The 21,744-nt window shown below is 35.8% G+C and overlaps 1 pseudogene; it reads left to right on the plus strand.

The window, feature by feature from the left end:
• The window catches only part of LOC107587887 (neurobeachin-like), a 258,279-nt pseudogene that overhangs the window by 18,209 nt on the left and 218,326 nt on the right, over window positions 1-21,744 (plus strand).

The raw sequence follows: 21,744 nt of genomic DNA on the forward strand, positions 1-21,744 counted from the left end.
ACATTTGGTAAATGCTGAATTAATAACTGCATAAAGTGCACGTTGCATAAATGATTGGACTTTTTAAATAGCTCATATAAAGGCCACATTGTTACTGAGAGGTGGACTTGAGATACTGTTTAATTTTAGTGCACATTTGGTAAATGCTGAATTAATAACTGCATAAAGTGCAACCAAGGCTGTCATAGTGAGATGTAAGGATAAAATATAGATGAATAAGGAAAAAATAAATGACTGACCTAGTAGTGGTACTGCTTTAAAGATGCAACTTTTCTAAGGTAAAAACAGCTAAAATAACACACTGTAGCTAAAAATACAAAACCATAAGTCAACCGATCAAATAGTTGATGAGCAATCAAACTTGCACCTAAAAATTCTTACTCAAAACACCATGCAACAAAAATTATTTCTTCAGGTATCTGCACTTTTTTCTTCTAAAAAGAGAATGCATCAATTTTAGCATTCAGATTTCTAAACAAGCAGACTTTTTATATAAATAAACAGCTCTTTCAAACAGATGAATACCTGTGAAAACTCCATGTACTTTCACTTCCAGCCATTCAGGAATAATTGTAGTACCTTACAGCTTTTACAATGTAGTAATCAAACACTGTTCCCAGGAACACATGCTACAATGAATGTGTCATAAACCACCAGCGATATGTAATGGTGCGCAGCTAGCTTGTCTGTACCCAAAAGCTGTTGCCGTGACTACATACCCAGACACTTCAATGTAGCTTTTGGCAAAGGAAAACATTCAATTGGCATGCAAATCATGCACTGGCTCGAAAACATGGATCCGCAAACATGCAGTATGTCATTTAAAGTCTACATGTTGTCTGCAGATTGCTTCCAGACTCAATGGAAGTTGGAGAGCTTTTGCTGATAGCATTGCAAGCAAAACCTGTCTATGATCTGATAAGCTAAATCACAGGAGGATAAGCTATGAATATTTTTTAACATTATGTAATGCGATATGTAATGGTGCGCAGCTAGCTTGTCTGTACCCAAAAGCTGTTGCCGTGACTACATACCCAGACACTTCAATGTAGCTTTTGGCGAAAGGAAAACATTCAATTGGCATGCAAATCATGCACTGGCTCGAAAACATGGATCCGCAAACATGCAGTATGTCATTTAAAGTCTACATGTTGTCTGCAGATTGCTTCCAGACTCAATGGAAGTTGGAGAGCTTTTGCTGATAGCATTGCAAGCAAAACCTGTCTATGATCTGATAAGCTAAATCACAGGAGGATAAGCTATGAATATTTTTTAACATTACATTTGCATAAAGTAATACATTTGATATATAAATGGCTGATCTTTTTTTTCATAAGCTTATTAAATATCTGTAATTTGTGGACAATTTATCGACAAAATAGGGACATTTTACTCTTTATCTGTTATTTATATTAACAGGAAATCGGCGAGTATTTAATCAGTCAGCAGCACAAGTAATTTACTAATGCTTTTTTAATATGTGGTATCTGTTGCTAATCATGAGCTTTTAACTACTAATTATTTTAATTTGCCCTCTTTTTATGTTCTTAGGTGTCATATTTGCATAGATTTCTCTATGGTGGGGATAATACTACACATATAAAGCCTAAACTATATCCACCACAGTCACACAGACGACAGCTTCAGAAGAACCCCAACAAACCCGTCACTTCAAACTGTCACCATTCCTTTCTCTGAATTGCTTCCTGCATTCTCATTTCAGAGAACTATTATCTTGCAGTCTTCAGACCTATGTTTAGGTTCACTGTAATCATAAGACTTGAGATCTAATGTCAAAGCAACAGGAAAATGTCAGGAGGAAGAGGACTGCAGCGGCAATTGGAAACGGTGACGGCACACAAGCTAACAGACTGAACTGGCTGGGATTTAAAGGGATAGTTCACTCAAAAATGAAAATTATGTAATTAATTACTCACCCACGTGTCGTTTCCAATGAAGTTTGTTAATCTTCAGAACACAAATTTAAGATTTTTGATGAAATCCGAGAGATTTCTGACCCTGCATAGACGGCAATGCAACTGACACATTCAAGGCCCAAAAAGGTAGTAAGGACGTCACTAAAATAGTCCATGTGACATAAGTGGTTCAATCTTAATGTTCTGAAGCAACAAGACTAATTTTTTGTGCACAAAGAAAACAAAAACAACGACTTTACTCAACAATTTCTTCTCTTCCTTGTCAGTCTTTGGCGTGCGTTGATGTCCTTACTGCCTTTCTGGGCCGTGAACGTGGTAGTTCCATTGCTGCCTATGCAGGGTCAGAAAACTCTCGGATTTCATCAAAATATCTTAATTCGTGTTCAGAAGATGAACGAAGGTCTTACAGGTTTGGAATGACATGAATTAATTAATGACAGAATTTTCTTTTTTGGGTGAATTATCGCTTTAATCAAAGATTTATTTATTTATTTTAATTCAAACATTTGGAGTTGATTAATTATTTTGAAAGAAATCTCTTATGCTCACCAAGGTTATATTTATTTGATCAAAAATACGGATGGATGGATGGATGGATAACAGTTGTGCAGCTTAATAGTTTTGTGGAAACTTTAATTGTCTCAGAAACACTAAAGCATCATGGATGTGTTTAGCATGAGCTTGAAAGTGAAAATGGATGTCACGGCCTCAATTTATCTGCAAATGAATCAGCTGATATACAATTTCACAGGCACCGTCAGCATTTACACACCTATAAAGAGCCATTAAAAAGGACCACTATATTATAAAGATTGCCCATTAAGCAGCATTAAGTATCTCAGATCGGTAACCAATGTTCATTTGCATGTATAATATATCAGAGACAGGTTCATGAAATGTTCATAGGAGTTCATGACTGTTAACTTAACAGCTTTGACCATATAGCCTATGAAACGATCCACTCAGGAGCTGATATTTAAAGAATCCTCAAGCCTGGCTCAGCAGATGTGACTGGAGCGAGGAGTTTAAGATTAGCAAACACAATGATCAGAGGAGCTCTAATCAGGTCCTGCTATGGCAGCCGGCCAGTTCCATATGCGCTCTCCCGCAGGAGAGAAAACTCACAAATGAGACCTCTTTAATATCTCAACTGTTTCAATGATATTAAATGGAGAGCAAATGGAGACTCTTGCTGAAGTCTCCTGCTTTGCAGATTTTTCTCCTTTAGAGCTTCAAAAGAGATTAAATCAAATATTAATGTTTCAATATGTGCTCCAAAATAACAAGATACCGAAGTCTACAATCAAAAATCATACTCATCAAATCTGCACTATTATATACACATTAACTTAAGGAACAGTAAAAAACAATAAAATAAATAACAACAATAACTATAGTGTCCACATTCACGGATGAAAACGTTCTGTTTATTATAAGTGTGTGCTGCAGTTATGTTGTCTACAGCTTTAAATGCTCAAGCTCGTTACAGTCGAGTGGATTTTGATTGGCTATCAATGTTTTTATAGTTCATCATCTGGAAAAAAGACGTTATGAAAAGTGATTCCAACCAAGGTTATTTATAGTTAACTCAAACTAGAACTGAAACTAAAATTAAAACTGTTTAAAAAGATCTTACTTAAAATACAATATATATAATTCAGCTAGTTGTCAAGAAAACATTTATCATTTTAATTTAGTTTAATTTGATGTATTAAAATAATTAAAACTAAAATAAATATGAACTATATTTATAATATTAACTATATACACATATACAGATTTAAAAAATAAAAAAAAGACTAAAACACACACACACACACACACACACACAAACAAAACTAAAAATGGAAGATTTAAAAATGGGAAAATAAATAAAAAATGGAAAAAATAAAAAATTATTCACATTTACATTTACTAATTTAGCAGATGCTTTTATACAAAGCGACTTACAATTGGGGAATACATCAAGTGCACTCTTAAAAATAAAGGTGCTTCACGATGCCGTAGAAGAACCTTTTTGTCTAAATGGTTCCATAAAGAACCTTTAACATCTGAAGAACCTTTCTGTTTCACAAAATATTCTTTGTGGCGAAAGAAGGTTCTTCAGATTACAAAAAGGTAATAAAGAGATGGTTCTTTAAAGAACCTTTGACTGAATGGTTCTTTGTGGAACCAAAAATGGTTCTTCTATGGCATCGCTTGAAGAACCTTTTGAAGCACCTTTATTTTTAAGAGTGTGATTCATCTTAAAGAGGCAAATAGACACAGGAAGTGCTCGTAATACCAAGTTTCAAGCATTGTTCAAATAAATACAAGCTAGACGGAAAGATTAAAGAAAAGACAAAAATTTTTTTTTTTTAGAATGAAGTCAAATAGTGACGAAAGAGATGAGCTTTCAGCTGTCGCTTGAAAATTGTCAGGGATTCAGAATTCCAGATAGGGGTTGCAAGATCATTTCCCCAGCCAGGAACGGTAAACGAAAATGTTCTGGAAAGTGATTTTGTGCCTCTCTTTGATGGTACCATGAGGCATCGCTCTCTAGTGGATCTTAGACTTCTGGAGGGAATGTAGATTCGTAATAGAGAGTGGAAGTAGGCTGGTGCTGAGCCTGTAGCTGTTCTACTGTATATGCAAGCATCAATGTCTTGAACTTGATGCGAGCCGCAACCAGCAGCCAGTGCAGGGAGATAAAGAGAGGTGTGACGTGGGCCCTTTTGGGTTCGTTGAAGACCAGTCGTGCCGCTGCATTCCGAATCATTTGTAGAGGTTTGATTGTGCATGATGGAAGTCCAGCTAGAAGAGCATTGCAGTAGTCCAGCCTAGAAATGACAAGGGCCTGGACAAGAAGTTGTGCAGCATGCTCCGTTAGGAAGGGCCTGATCTTTCTGATGTTGTGTAATGCAAACCTGCAAGATCAAGCAATTTTTGCAATGTGGTCTTTGAAAGTCAGCTGGTCACTCATCAAAGATAACACCAAGATTTCTTACCGAACTTGATGGGGTAATTGTTGATGAACCTAACTGGACGGTGAAGTCATGCTGTAGAGTTGGAGTGGCAGGGAAGACAAGGAGCTCAGTCTTTGCCTGACTGAGCTGTAGGTGATGTTCTTTCATCCATGCCGAGATTTCCACGAGAGCAGCCTGAGATCCGTGCAGCTGCCGTTGGATCATCTGGTTTAAGTGAAAGATAGAGCGGTGTGTCATCAGCATAGCAATGGTAGGAGAAGCCATGTGCCTGTATGATGTGTCCCAGTGATGTAGTGTATATGGAGAAGAGGAGGGGTCCAAAAACGGATCCCTGAGGAACCCCAGTGACCAGTTGATGTGCTTTGAATACCTCCCCTCCCCAGGCCACCCTGAAAGACCAGCCAGCAAAGTGGAATCCCTGTGATGCCCAGTGATGAGAGGGTGGACAGGAGGATCTGATGATTCACAGTGTCAAAAACGGCAGATAGATTAAAAATATTAATAGAAATAATTGCAGCTCAATCATACTAAAATAGCACTGATTCCAACTATATCATTCCTCTACGTTGTTATAATAAAATTGTACTTCATTAGTCATAGAATTAGAATTTTAATTCCAATCTTTAGATTTTTTTGACTTTTTCTTTATCGTTATAATCTGTACTTGGTGTCAACAGGCCTTTACTATAGATCAACAATTCTAATAGGTAATTTTAAGAGGACAAAAAAGATCCTGATGTAAAGAAATGTATAAATATATACATTTCTACTGAGCTTCTTCTCCCCTAGTTGGGGTTCAGAGATGCTCGGTTGCCATGGTTATGGGTAGCACAAATCAGACTTTAGCCATTTTTTTCCACTGCACGCTTTCGTTGGCTATGAGCACAGTGGAAATAAACAGTGCTGATGTCCTATTTACTGAGAGTTATGGAGAGAGGAGGAAGCAGGCAGCAATGGAAATCTCTCCAGGGAAGAGCAGATGCTCTATCTATTTTATCATGTATACATTTGTCAAGCAGGATACCAGGAAGGTTGTGTCTTCGCCTGGTTTGAGGTGATAAAAGCGAAAGCGCTAACAGTGCAGCCTGTTTGAATTTTTGCATGCCTGAAGCCACTTTTTGATCACATCTGGTGAATAATAACTCTCCAGAAACAGGCAAACCTTGCTTGTATGGTACCTGAAAAGCTGACATGCTGGTTTGTGTATTCAGAGATTAAATAAATGCTTAAATAGAATATTTTCAACAGTATGCATCTGAGATAAATGAAAATGTAATGCTGATTTTGATTTTTGAGCATTGTGATGCCTGTAAATCAAGTGGTTTGCAGAAATCAATCTGTAAAAATAATTTTTTTATTTGATATTAAAATTGGACAACAGATAAAAAAAAATGAAATCTTGCATTTTACAATATTGTATACTATTGCATTGCATTGTATACATAAAACAATAGTTCCAGTCTACAGTGAAACACTGTATCATTACACTGTCTGTCTAATTGTGTTTAGGACAGACAGTCTGTGTGCACTGAGTTCAGTGATTCTTTATGCAAGTAAGGTTTGTGTGAAGACACAAATGAATCCATGATTCAGAGTTTTGAATGGATTCACTTAAGTTGAACAGATTCACACAAATAAACTTGCTGAAGGCGTATTTACTACCAGTGTAAATCAAAAAAGATTATATTAAAAATAGATAATAAGAAGTGGGGCTCCTCTTCAGGAACTCGAGCTGCGTCGAGAACGCTAGGGGAACGCCTTCCGTGACCCACGCTCTGAATCACATGTGAAATCAGTCCAATAGCTGAGTGGGACGTCACGGCGGATGACGTCATGACCGGGAAGCTATAAAAGCACGTGCGGCGGAGCCAGCGTCAGCTTTCTGTCATTTAGCGAAGCGCTCTGTGTGTGTCAGTCATATTTATTGTTGTCTGTCAAAAGTCTATAAGCTCCAGCTATGTCTAAGCTCATGCAAGGACAAAGCATTTCAAGGGCGAGAGCAAGCCACGTTTTAGGTTGTGTGTTCCTCCCTGACCAAAGATAATGTTATATCACGAGTGGGGACACACACAGCCTGTGCGTGGTTTGCTTGCGAGCGAAGCATAGTTGTATCTGAGCATGCAATTAAACACCTCACTTCAGAGTGTGACAAGCTGTGTGATTAAAAGAGAAGCTGTGTTGAATGGGCAAGCTTTGTCTGGCAACACGCTAACACTTCTGCACAGGTTTCCGTCCTTTGTATAGTGGTGAATGACTTATTAAAATTGAAGACGTTGAATGATATTTTTCATAATTTAGTGATTATAGAAAACAAGAACTGCACTGTTCATTTAAGAAAACTGTTATTTTATGTCTTGATAAACTCTATGATTAGTCTTGAAGTCATCGTAATTAGTAAACACAATGGCTGGAGTGACAAAACTTGCAGTGCATACACTGGAAAAAATAAATATCCCAGCGCTGCATGACAATTGGATATTTTACTTATTTAGAAGATTGATGTTAGCCATTAAAAGTGAATTAGCTTTTTATGATTCTGTACTTGATTCTGTGAATACAATTGAAGGAATAAAAACATCTCTAGGGTCTCATTGATATGATGTTACACTTCGCTGAGTTTTCTTTAAAACAGAAGTAAATCTATGCAAGTCTTATTAAAGCAGTGAAACTACCTTTTGTTTGAACGACTGTGGGACATTGATAATTGCAAATTGGAACGCAAATTAAGTTTGATCAAAATAGACTGGGCTAAATTTGGTGATCATTTCTAAATTGATGTGCAGTGTAGCTCATGTTGATCTTTTTTATATCTAAAATATAGGCAATAGTCACATATGATAAACTATATATATCGTATAAAATTGTGTCCTGAAATCAAAGTATATAGATTGTGCTAGGGGTTTAAAGAGTGAAGTTTACCTAACTGTCAAACTTCCACTTTCTTGTTTTTAATCTCTTTTTGAGAACCCATCAGCATAAAACTTTTAAGTAAGCAAAACTGTTATTGGTGTGCCGCAGGGTTCAGCTTTAGGGCCAGATGTTTTTTTTTTTTAAGATGAGACTTCAGAGAAACATTTTTTTTTCTGTTCATTCTTCATGCTAATTAGTTTTTAGGAAGTAGTCAGACAGATGCTGCACACCTTCCTGTCATAATGATTCATTTAGGCTGGCATTAAAACAGGACATTGTTCTATTGTTTTTGGTGAATAAATACTCATTTGCTCCATTGTTGTACAGAAGATAGGAGGAGTTTGTGTGTCATCTGCTGGCTACTTCTTACAGAACGGTCCTTTTAAAGTGTTTATGTGAGGTTTCCTTTTATCAAATGCATGTTTAACTTGAAAAACTGTCTTTTTATGCTATTATAATTGATTTAACATGCTGTGCATTGCTATGCTCTATAATTGTTGCTGTTGTCTTCTTTACTGTCAGTCATTGTACACATTAGGATGTTATAAAAGGCTGAGGAAACTGACTGATGGACGTTTTCATAAATTAAACGCTTGTCATTTTTTCCAGGGATGAGGCACTGTTTATCGCTTCCTCCGCTGCCTCTCGTCATGCTGTTTCGGTCCGTTAGAGAGTACAGCTTTAACACATCCATGCAAATCACTCCTGAAATAAAGGCTGAAAAGAAAGTGTGGTTGTCATGACGCCCATCAGCTGTTCAGTTGAGAAATAAGTACAGTAGACAGGAGACTATCAGTCAAATCAAAGCAGCAGGACAATTAAATAGCAAGTTCATTTAAACTAGTGGTTCTGAGCTGGGGTTTTTTTTCTGGACTTTGACAGTTTCAGTGTCTAAATGTTTCTTGAGTTTTAATGGTTTCATGCTCCTGGAAGCACTTTACGAAACATACTGTGTTGATTGCCACAAACGTTTTATCCTCACAACAATTTAACCCATATTTTATTTTATTTTATTTTATTTTATTTTATTTTATTTTATTTTATTTTATTTTATTTTATTTTATTTTATTTTATTTTATTTTATTTTATTTTATTTTATTTTATTTTATTTTATTTTATTTTATTTTATTTTATTTTATTTTATTTTATTTTATTTTATTTTATTTTATTTTATTTAAAACAAATTAATGTTATTATTTATTTTATTTAAAAAAATTGTTTTATGATTTTGTTTAATTTTAATATTTATTTAAGTTTTAAGTTTTATATAAGTTTTTGAGGGCATGTCATGCATCCTGTCCATGTTGGCATCTGTCTAATTTTACTTGCTTTAATTAACAGACACATTTGTGGCATAATATTGTTGAGTTCAATGTGCAAATTTTTTTCCTTTGCTGTCTCCAACAAACAATCAGAACAACTCTCAAATCATTTTTGTCACAACCCACCAGTTGAGAACCAATGATCTATGGGATGCGAGGCATGACAAGAGTTAATTCCTGTCTGCCAACAAGAATTCCCAACAAGTTAGACTTGGATAATGTTGTAAAATAAGCCTCGAGAAGCAGGGGTCTATTTTCCACATGTGTGCTTCGCTGCTCTCTGAAGAAGGTGCCTGAAGTCTTCCCATGTGCTCGAGACGAGTCTTGAAATCTTCAATTTCATGCTTGCTTAGTCCACGGAACACAAATATTGATTGGTGTTTATAATTCCCAAATGATTACGGTTATTGTTTATGACCGGAAGTGTAGAAGGATTTGATTGTTGAAACATCTGCTTTTTTTTCAAGGTTTCTTTGAGTTTAGTTAAGCTATTTGTTGTCACAATTGGTTCACTTGGGTTTGTCTGACGTCAAACAAACGCTAAAAGCTTTAGAAGAAAAGCACTCTCTCTTGTTACTTACAGTGAGTCTAATCTATTTTTTTCTTGTCCTTTTCCCTTCTCTTTCTTTCTCTTCCGCTCCAGCTGGTTGGTGGTGAGTTTGACCTGGAGATGAACTTCATCATCCAGGATGCAGAGGCCATCATCTGCATGTTGGAGCTGCTGGAACACTGTGAAGTCACATGCCAGGCGGAAATCTGGAGCATGTTTACTGCCATACTGCGCAAGAGTGTCCGCAACCTGCAGACCAGCACTGAGGTCGGCCTCATTCAGAGGCTATTGCTCAAAATGAGCTCTGTGGATGACATGATCGCAGGTGAGTGGTCTCAACCTGACCCTCTTCCAGAGTTTTGGAATTGACCTCTTGTAAAACCCATTTCTTTCTATTTCCCCAAAGCTCTATAAATGATTCAGAAAATGTTTAAACAGCTCTGAAATGAAAGATGTGCAGAATAGTCAGAACAGTCATGCTGTCTTTTTTCAGAAAGAGGATTCTGTCACTGAAAAATTACTTTAATATCAGTCTCTTCATTTTATATGGCTTCCTGTTGTCTTCTTTACTGTCAGTCATTGTACACATTAGGATGTTATAAAAGGCTGAGGAAACTGACTGATGGACGTTTTCATAAATTAAACGCTTGTCATTTTTTCCAGGGATGAGGCACTGTTTATCGCTTCCTCCGCTGCCTCTCGTCATGCTGTTTCGGTCCGTTAGAGAGTACAGCTTTAACACATCCATGCAAATCACTCCTGAAATAAAGGCTGAAAAGAAAGTGTGGTTGTCATGACGCCCATCAGCTGTTCAGTTGAGAAATAAGTACAGTAGACAGGAGACTATCAGTCAAATCAAAGCAGCAGGACAATTAAATAGCAAGTTCATTTAAACTAGTGGTTCTGAGCTGGGGTTTTTTTTCTGGACTTTGACAGTTTCAGTGTCTAAATGTTTCTTGAGTTTTAATGGTTTCATGCTCTTGGAAGCACTTTACGAAACATACTGTGTTGATTGCCACAAACGTTTTATCCTCACAACAATTTAACCCATATTTTATTTTATTTTATTTTATTTTATTTTATTTTATTTAAAACAAATTAATGTTATTATTTATTTTATTTAAAAAAATTGTTTTATGATTTTGTTTAATTTTAATATTTATTTAAGTTTTAAGTTTTATATAAGTTTTTGAGGGCATGTCATGCATCCTGTCCATGTTGGCATCTGTCTAATTTTACTTGCTTTAATTAACAGACACATTTGTGGCATAATATTGTTGAGTTCAATGTGCAAATTTTTTTCCTTTGCTGTCTCCAACAAACAATCAGAACAACTCTCAAATCATTTTTGTCACAACCCACCAGTTGAGAACCAATGATCTATGGGATGCGAGGCATGACAAGAGTTAATTCCTGTCTGCCAACAAGAATTCCCAACAAGTTAGACTTGGATAATGTTGTAAAATAAGCCTCGAGAAGCAGGGGTCTATTTTCCACATGTGTGCTTCGCTGCTCTCTGAAGAAGGTGCCTGAAGTCTTCCCATGTGCTCGAGACGAGTCTTGAAATCTTCAATTTCATGCTTGCTTAGTCCACGGAACACAAATATTGATTGGTGTTTATAATTCCCAAATGATTACGGTTATTGTTTATGACCGGAAGTGTAGAAGGATTTGATTGTTGAAACATCTGCTTTTTTTTCAAGGTTTCTTTGAGTTTAGTTAAGCTATTTGTTGTCACAATTGGTTCACTTGGGTTTGTCTGACGTCAAACAAACGCTAAAAGCTTTAGAAGAAAAGCACTCTCTCTTGTTACTTACAGTGAGTCTAATCTATTTTTTTCTTGTCCTTTTCCCTTCTCTTTCTTTCTCTTCCGCTCCAGCTGGTTGGTGGTGAGTTTGACCTGGAGATGAACTTCATCATCCAGGATGCAGAGGCCATCATCTGCATGTTGGAGCTGCTGGAACACTGTGAAGTCACATGCCAGGCGGAAATCTGGAGCATGTTTACCGCCATCCTGCGCAAGAGTGTCCGCAACCTGCAGACCAGCACTGAGGTCGGCCTCATTCAGAGGCTATTGCTCAAAATGAGCTCTGTGGATGACATGATCGCAGGTGAGTGGTCTCAACCTGACCCTCTTCCAGAGTTTTGGAATTGACCTCTTGTAAAACCCATTTCTTTCTATTTCCCCAAAGCTCTATAAATGATTCAGAAAATGTTTAAACAGCTCTGAAATGAAAGATGTGCAGAATAGTCAGAACAGTCATGCTGTCTTTTTTCAGAAAGAGGATTCTGTCACTGAAAAATTACTTTAATATCAGTCTCTTCATTTTATATGGCTTCCGAAGACCTACTAAAAGAACTACTTTTATGGTGCTCTTTTGATGGTGTTTTGCTATTTTTGGAGCTTGACAGCTGTGGTCACTATGAACTGCCTTTGTATGAAAAAGATATATGTAAATATACTATATCACACATATGTAGTATCACATTTTGGACACGAGTGTGAGTAAATAATGACAGTTTTTAGCTATTCAACTACAAAAGAATAAGTAATCAAAACATTTCCATACCATAAACATGCATAATTTTTAAAATAAAAAAGTATTTATTTATTTTTAATTCAATTAAAAAAAATGTAACCTTAAAATAAAAAAGAATACATTTTTGTTCTTTCTTTCTTTCTTTCTTTGATATTTTTTTTTACGTTTTATTTATTTATTTTAGATTTTAATATGAACTTTTTTATATTTTTATTTATTCATTTTTTATTTGAAATGTGAGTAAATAATGACTGTTTTAAATTGAACTCCAAAAGAAGTAGCAATCAACAATATTTCCATACCACAAGCATGCATGTTGATCATTGGCTGTGAAGTTCACCTGTGTAGTATTTTAGGTTAAGATTTTAAATCAAGCTGCAAAAGCAGATTTATTTGAACCTTATTGCATATTAAATCATGCTTGTTGTTTACTTTTTTGCATAAAAGGTCAAAGATAACGCTCTGCTTTGAACAGCGCGTGCAAGATATGGGCAACGGTTTCCATTTTTTCCAAATTTCCATTTTTTTTTACGCCAGAGAGCGGTGCGAATTGCTGTGAAAGAAATGTGGATTAAACTGCAATCTTCTCAGCAGTGGAATTCATCAGGCTAAAGCAGAAGAGAAACCGAGAGAAAAATCTCATTAGTTGCACCGTCTAGTAATGAGATTGAGTGGCAGTTTAGAGCAATATTAAATTTTAGTTACCGTTTATGAATGAAGAAGAATGTTTTTTGATTCATTCCATCTGTAATTCAAGGCCAACATGTTCCTCTGTCTGCATACATTAAATAATTTTTTTTCACAATCACAATCCTCTAAGAAGCAGAGGCTGCCTTATGGAAGCAGCAGTCTTGATGAAACTCGAAATTAAAGTGTAAAATGGCATTAATTAGCATAACTTCTCATGTCGTCCTTGCAGCACTGAGTGTTTAACCTGAATTGAAAGAGTCAACTGTAGGCGCTGTTTGTATATGTGTGTGTGTGTGTGTGTGTGTGTGTACTTGTTTATGCTACATTGTGGTGACCAAATGTGATGATGATAGTGATAGTAAAGCCTCACATTTTTGACATTGTGGGGACGGGTCTGCGGTCCCCACGAGGGAAAAAAAATTATTAAAAATAGTAAATGATGTTTATCTGAAAGTGTAACAATGCAAAACAATGTTTCCTGTAAGGAGTAGGTTTAGGGTTAGTGTTGGGTTAGGGGACAAAAAATATTGTTTGGTCAGTATAAAAGTAATAGAAGTCTATAGAAAGGCCCCACAATTCACAGAAACAGAAACAAACGTGTGTGTGTGTGTGTGTGTGTGTGTGTATATACTGTCTGTCTGTCTGTCAAAAGGTTGGAGTAATTAAGATTTTTCTCTAATGGTTTGCCAGGGCTGCATTTATTTGATTAAAAAATGCCGTGAAAACAGTAATATTGTGAAATATTATTACAATTTAGATAGTTTTTTAATTTTAATATATTTTAAAAAGTGTTTTATTCTAACGATAGCTTTATTTTTAGCAGCCATTACTTCAGCCTTCAGTCTTAATATCTGCCATAATATCTGAATGATAGTTATTATATATAATAATAAAGAAAATATAATAAATATCACACACACTCACACACACGTATATTATAATAAAATGTATTCCTTTGATGGCAAGGTTTAGCTAGATAGATATATTGTTTTAATTTATTATTTGTTATTTAATTCAATTTTAAACATTGTACTATGTACATTCCATTTTGATCAGTCTGTTTCATTTAAAAAAAATGTTTTCAATTTAAACAGTTAATTGAAACCTTTTTATGTTTAACTAAGTTATATTGAAAAATGGAAGTTCCCCAAGGGGCTGCCGAAATATGCCATCGCACTTGGGGAAGGTGCATTCTGGGGGTCTGTTTGCCGCGGTTTGATCCTCTCACATGTCTTACTGTGAAATTGCTATTTTGCACTGTGTTATGATACGATGTCTTGTGTATGTTGCACACACACCTGTGCTCCGGGGTAATCTGTTTACATGCACACTCTTCCCACTTCAGTTCATCCAGATCTAACGCCTCTCTGTCTGTATATTTATGTTTTTTTCCCCATGATGCACAGACTTGCTGGTGGATATGCTGGGAGTTCTGGCCAGCTACAGTATCACCGTCAAAGAACTCAAATTGCTCTTCAGCATGCTGAGAGGAGAAGGAGGATTGTGGGTAAGTCACTGAAAATGAGTGAAAACTCATGTAGGGCTCTGGGGCTCCAAGGGGTTGTTAGCTTCACCGCTTTTGGAGATCGTTGAGCCTTTTCAGAGCTCTGGAGCAATCAACCGCAGAACAGATCAGGACTGCCCAGGTATCGATTCGCCGTTCTCTCAAGTGAGGGATATTGACAGAACATCGAGTGCTGGCGGACGCTACAGTGAGGATGTTATCACAATAGTTTTCAGTTTTTGGATAGAGTGAAGTACCCCTCTGGGGAGAAAAAAGAGATACTTGGGCTTTAATGAAACAATTAGTTATGAGACGTGAAAATGGAATGTTTTGATCAGCATGTGTTTTAGCTTGCCAAAAGAGGTGAGAATACGACAGATTGGATCGACGTTCTTAAATCAGAACTAGGGATATGCTGGTATCAAATTTTCATGTTGCGATTCATTGCTAATGCTTTTATCACGATATTTTTAAAAAGTGCTGTCATAATACAGTATAACAGGTTTAATAACTTTTTTCTTATAACAAAAGTAACTGAACATTTAAATGCAATAAAGCAATACAGAAAAACTTATAAAGTTAAAAGTTTTACACACATTAAAGTGCAAAAGAACTATAAAGACCAATAGGTATCACTTTACAATAAGACCTCATTAGTTAACCTTAGTTAATGCATTAACATTCACAATGAGCGATAGCTACATTTGCTACAGAAGTTATTAATCTTTGTTTAAAAAATACAAGTCTTAGTTCATGTTAGCTCATTAAATAACACAGTTGCAACTTTCGATTTTAACAACCTGTTATTAAATATTGGAATACCTAAGATTAATGAATGTTCAGAAGAATTTTTCATTGACAGTTTATGTTAACTAATGAATTAACTAATGTTAACTAATGAAGCCCTAATGTAAAGTGTGACCGAACAATAAAGAATCAAAACACTTTCAAACAATATCTAGGGCATGTTGTAGTCCAGATTAAAATTTTAAAATAAATAGCCTATTAAGTCTAAATATTTAAGTATTTGGCACTGTGATGAACATCATAGCAAATACACAAATCTGAATGGCTGTTTAAATCATTTAAACATGATTCAGAAACAGAAAGTAGTGCAGCTACTTTGTTTACAGGGTTTCCGGGGTAATGGCAGCATTTCTGCAGTGTAGCGCCATCTGCTGTTAGAGAGTGAAAGTAAGCTTTCATCCAGAGCGTCTCTCACATGTTCCGCCATGTGCTTCTCATCCACGCTTGTTTACATCAGAGTGCGCACGAGTCTTTCACGCAGCATACAGCGGTGTTGTGCATTTTGACCAGTTGATGGGAAAAGTATTCTTAAGATGAATTCAAAATTCGGAATAATTTGTAATATAGAATTATTCACGGTATTTAGAAGTGCCCACGGTAGCAGTATCGTGCATATTCATTACCGTGATATATCGCATTACCGAATACCGGCACAAGTCTAATCAGAACTGATTTAGTGAGGCAAAATTTAAAGCTGATTTCAGAAGTTCTTGCTGAGAAGGTCCTGTGGGATTTTCGTTATGGTTATTTGTTTTTTTCCTTAAGTTACTTGTCTTACCTCTCACGTACTTCTGTCTTCCACAGCCAAGACATGCAGTCAAACTGCTCTCAGTTCTCACTCAAATGGCACAGAGACATGGACCAGACACTTTCTTTAACTTTCCTGGCCGAAGTGCAGCTGTGAGTGACCCCATTCGTAGCCTATTTTTTTTGCATATTTAAGATGTTGTGAAGTTAAATTAAATGTTGTTTTTAAACTGTTATTTTCACAATACGGTTAACTGAAAAATAGCCAATATTAAATCACTATAAAGCTTTGTGTAAATAAAATTTTAAAATTATTTTAATTGTGAAGGCAAAGCTGGATTTTCAGCAGCCGTTACTTCAGTCTTAAGTGATCTATCAGAAATCATTCTAATATGCCTATTTAGAATAATTAGAAACATTTCTTATTATTATCAGTGTTAAGAAAAGTAATACTGTCATGCTGAAAAAAGTCATGCTGTTTAATATTTTTGTGGAAACCATGAGACATTTTTTTAATGAATATAAAATTAAAAAGAACAGCATTTATTTTAAGTTTTCATTGTCACTTTTAATCAATTAAATATGTCCTTGCTGATTAAAGTATTAATTTCTTAAAAAAAAGCTTACTGACTTATATATTATTTAATGTTTTAAATATTAAACAATGTGTACAGTATATATATATATATATATATATATATATATATATATATATATATATATATATATATATATATATATATATATATATATAAGTGCACATGCCATATATATATATATATATATATACGCAGTATATCAAATTTCAAGCAATACAGATAAATAATTTTTTTCTGATATTGGCCAATAACTAATATGGCACTTGTTCATTCCTACTGTAATTTCATTACAGAGAAAGCCGTTCTATATACAGTATATTTGTTTTGCTGGCTATATGTATATTGGGAACAATAACTCTATGTTTGCTCTCTGTTTTCTGCCAGGCCATTGCATTGCCTCCCATCGCTAAATGGCCTTATCAGAACGGCTTTACCCTCAACACCTGGTTCCGCATGGATCCTCTGAACAACATCAATGTGGATAAAGACAAACCCTACCTTTACTGGTGACTACATTCACAGCCTACGCCTTAATGCGGTTATATATAACTTTGTCAACTCTTAAATAATACTTGCTTAGCAGAAAAGAAAATGACCTTCAGGGCCTGCTTCTGTAAGTAAATTAAACTGAGTGGCTTTGTTTTAGCATTTAACAGAGAGAGAGAGAGAGAGAGAGAGTTCTGGCTGCTGTGCCACTTATATAATGAGCTTTGTTAGAGGATTTAGTTTTTTGATGATGTGGTGGATTATGCAAGCATAAAAGGGAATTAGGTCAGATTCTGCTGATTAAACCAATAGGTGTTTGAACCCAAGGCAGAGTGTTCTGGAATCACTGGAAAATCTCTGCAGAGGGACACTAGGGTGGAAATAGACATTTATTTGGGCTTTTAATGTCAGCCAGGCAAAACTAGCATCATATGTAGAGACTTGTGGGTAATTAGAGCTCAGATCAATAGCGCAGACGCGTGTTTATTGGCCAGGATTCCAGGAGCGAGGGAAGATGGTCCTCAAGGGAGAAGGAGTGAGTGTGTTTTGAGAGAGAGAAAGAAGGACAACATCCATTTTTTTAACAGCCTTGGGCTTTTTTGTAGAGATATTTTAAGGCATTCGCCTCTGATATTAGCTTGAAGTGATTTGTTAGATGGGCTAGATGTTTATCAAAAAAAACATTTCTTACATGTTCTTGAAAGTTTTGGTTCAATATACTTACCTGTTGATCAAAAATAGCCTTAAACCTATACTTTCAACACACAATTTTATCACTTTGATAAGGAAATCTTATTTTGCTGAATAATTTTGGCATTCTTCTTTGGTAATTGATCAAGCAGGCTTGTTGGAACATTACATCTCCAAAGAACCCTAACATGTCTTCTAAGTAAAGTAGAACGTCACTGTGGGTACCAAGCACTTCTCACTGTACTCCTCCTCTAGCAACACCAGAACATTTTGGATGCTTTTGGATCCGAAATGATTGAATTGGGCTCTTGAGACCAGAGTATGGATTCCCAGAAGACTCTATTTTGTAAATATGTGCTCTGGAAGAGGTTAAATTAGTTTATTTAGCTTTGGCTACAGTAGGTAATTCTAGTGGTGACAACAACCATGCATGTCACTTCTGCAGGCTGCGTCATACTCTGTGAGATGTCACTCTTTTCATAGCTTTTGCCGGCTCTGAGACACTTGCATGTTATTTGTCCTGCTCTTTTTCTAGCAAAAATTCACTCATCACTAAATTAAAACTTAAAGTGAAGACCTGATTATTTCAGGAGCCTTATCACAAGTCCATTGTTTTTGAATGTTGGTGCTACTTCTGCTATATTTTCACACTTAAAACAATAATTTGGTATTCCTCTTGTACCATTGTCCTCTTTTATGCTAATAAATAAGTCACCTGGCAGTTCTCTCCCAAGTGGTTCCACTGCTGCCAGCATTAAGTCTGAGTATGAGTCAGTGTGCTATTTAACACTTTTAATTGTCAGGAAATTACTTGTCTTTAAAAGTTTTGGTTCAATATACTTACCTGTTGATCAAAAATAGCCTTAAACCTATACTTTCAATACACAATTTTATCACTTTGATAAGGAAATCTTATTTTGCTGAATAATTTTGGCATTCTTCTTTGGTAATTGATCAAGCAGGCTTGTTGGAACATTACATCTCCAAAGAACCCTAACATGTCTTCTAAGTAAAGTAATTGCTGAATTTGTTAAGTTTTAGAGGGGGTGTACTCATTTATGCTGTGCACTGTAACTCGTAGCAGATCTATACAGGTGGAGCTGGGGAAGGTAGAGGGTTTCAGAGAAACTAGTGAATGCTTACCAGCCATTTAGATGTAAAGCAGCAAGCTCACTGGCTGTGTATGCAACATGAACCAATCAGCTTGTGCCAAGAGTTTGTGAATATGACCCATCTTTGCGTTAATGACCCATCAGCCTGTGCCATCTAGAGTTTCATGACAGAACTTGGCATTTATGCTGGTTTAGTTGGTCGGAGCCAAAGTGCCCAAAATCCCTATTAAAAAATTTGCTACAACTCCAGCTAAAACTGGCAAACCAACTGTAAACTAGTTTAAAGTGTTCTTTGTTTGTTTGTTTTTTCTAGCTCTAAACTGGGCTTCACAGGTTCATGCCTTTGGCTGGTTTAAGCTTTTTTTCAAAAAGGGAATGTTAAAGGGTTAGTTCACCCAAAAATGAAAATTAGCCTTTGATTTACTCACCCTTGAGGCATCCTATGTGTATATAACTTTCTTCTTTCAGACAAATCCAATCGGAGTTATATAAAAAAAATTGTCCTGGCTCTTCCAAGCGTTATCATTACAGTGGGTGGGTGTTTCTGTTAAACAGTCCAAAAGATGTGAAATAAAGTGAGCGCATCCATAATAAAATGTGCCTCACACAGCTCCGGGGGATGAATAAAGGCCTCCTGTAGCAAATCCATGCATTTTTTGTAAGAAAAATATCCATATTTCAAACGTAATAAACACTTTTATTACATTTGAAATATGGATATTTTTCTTACAAAAACGCATGGATTCGCTACAGGAGGCCTTTATTCATCCCCCGGAGCTGTGTGAGGCACATTTTATTATGGATGCGCGCTCTTTATTTGACATCTTTTAGACTGTTTAACAGAAAAACCTATCCACTGTAATGACGCTTGGAAGAGCCAGGACAATTTTTTTTATATAACTCCGATTGGATTCGTCTAAAAGAAGAAAGTCATATACACCTAGGATGCTTTGATTGTGAGTAAATCACAAGCTAATTAAAATTTTTGGGTGAACACCTTTTAAGAGAGGATATTTCATATACATCACATAAAAGTGTTATGAATTGCTGTATATTCTATGTACTTATTGATTCTCAATTTCAGTTTCCGCACAAGCAAAGGCATCGGCTACTCTGCACATTTTGTGGGGAATTGCTTGATTGTGACATCATTGAAGTCAAAAGGAAAAGGCTTCCAGCACTGCGTGAAATATGACTTTCAGCCCCGCAAGGTAGGCTTTCATTTCCAGCTTTGATTCTCTCTTTCTCCTACTAGCATCTGTAGTAATCTATTGATTGTGTTGTGAAGGAGTAAGAATCGAGTGGATGCACTTGTGAATTTTCTTGCTGTGATGCTCAGTGAAAATCACAAAGCTGTGCCGGAGGATGCATGATCCAGTTAACTGGGCTAAATATCATGTTTACAAACTCTTACTGAACCCCAGGACATGATATAACTGAGGCCATTTTCTTTATTTGTTTTTGTTGTGTTGAATCGAAGGGAAATCTCTTGGAAATCACTGCACAGCTGCTGCATTTTTGAAACATCTGTCTAATAAATGATTTCCTTGTTTCTACTCAATATTTAATGCTCTTAGCTGGTGTAATCTTTATAAGTGTTAATAGCTCAAACTTGCTCTTTAGAGCCTTAGGGAAAGGGTTTGCCAAGGTCTTGAAGGTCTTTCCTAAAATTAAATTTTACAGTTTAATTGCAGTCACGTGGGCAAGTTTGCATATTGTCTGAAACTGTGAGTTGATGATGCAACACAAGATGATGCAACTTTGTGTTAAATGCAATGCAAAATAAAATAAAAATACTTAACTGAAAAAATAGCATGAGCATTTTAGAAGGAGACTATTTACATTTACAGAAATTAAATATACTGTTTTCATTTTCAGCCGATAAAGATAAGCTGATCTGATTCAGACCTCTTGTGGTCCAATAATCATTAAAACTACAGTTTATCATTTTAGCGCAGTTTAAGAAGAGAAATACATTTTTATAGTTCATTGGATTAATCTGATTTTCATGCAAATGTAAATGAACTGTTTAATTCTTCTGATCTCCAGTGGTTTAGACTCACATAGGGTTTTTATTTCTTTTTTCTTTTCTTCTTCCTGATAACAGCTTTGAATTTTTTGATTTAGTGACTTAATATAAGCGATAACAGGCAGTGTAGCAACTTTTTTTTATTAGTTTTTTGATGTGGTCTGGTTTTGAGGATAAAAAAAATGCAGAAAGATTGCAATGGCAGAATGGCAATAGAGCATTACCATAGTTCATGCATATATGTATTTTTCAAAATGTAGCTAAATGGAAGTGTTAGTCATGTTGTTTTAAAAATGAGCTTGAATAAAAGAGAAAACGATGATTAAAAACAGCTCTGTTGGATGTAACATTGATTTGATTTTGAAAATATACAACAAACAGCACACGAAGAACATGCGTTTTGTCCTGAGTGGTGTGGGCTTCACTCTAGAGTGTGTTTGAAACACTGCGTCATATCGTGACTCTTTCGTGTGGTGGCACATTGACAGAAATGAAATCTGTAATGACCCTTGTCTCCTGCTAAGTAAACCTGCCTTCACTTCCTCACTACTTTGATTTCCTCCCTGCCTCTGTCTGCTTCCTCTCCTCTCTTCTCCTCTCACTCAAGATCCAATGTATTATTTATATCTAAATGCAAATTTTACTGCATTAGACCTTCTGCCTGCTGCCCATGAAAACAGTTTTGGGTTCAAATGTGTGCTTCCAGTGCCAAGAAAGAAAAATACAGCTAAAACCTTTAAAAAAGCATCTACATTTTCTCTGATCATACTGATATCTTAGACTACTGTAGCATTTCAGGAGACCATGGTAGAGACTGTAACAACAAGAGAGCAGAGACAGACAACACAGACAAAA

Source organism: Sinocyclocheilus grahami, unplaced genomic scaffold, assembly GCF_001515645.1.
Source record: "Sinocyclocheilus grahami isolate Dianchi unplaced genomic scaffold, SAMN03320097.WGS_v1.1 scaffold6.1, whole genome shotgun sequence".
NCBI lineage: Eukaryota > Metazoa > Chordata > Actinopteri > Cypriniformes > Cyprinidae > Sinocyclocheilus > Sinocyclocheilus grahami.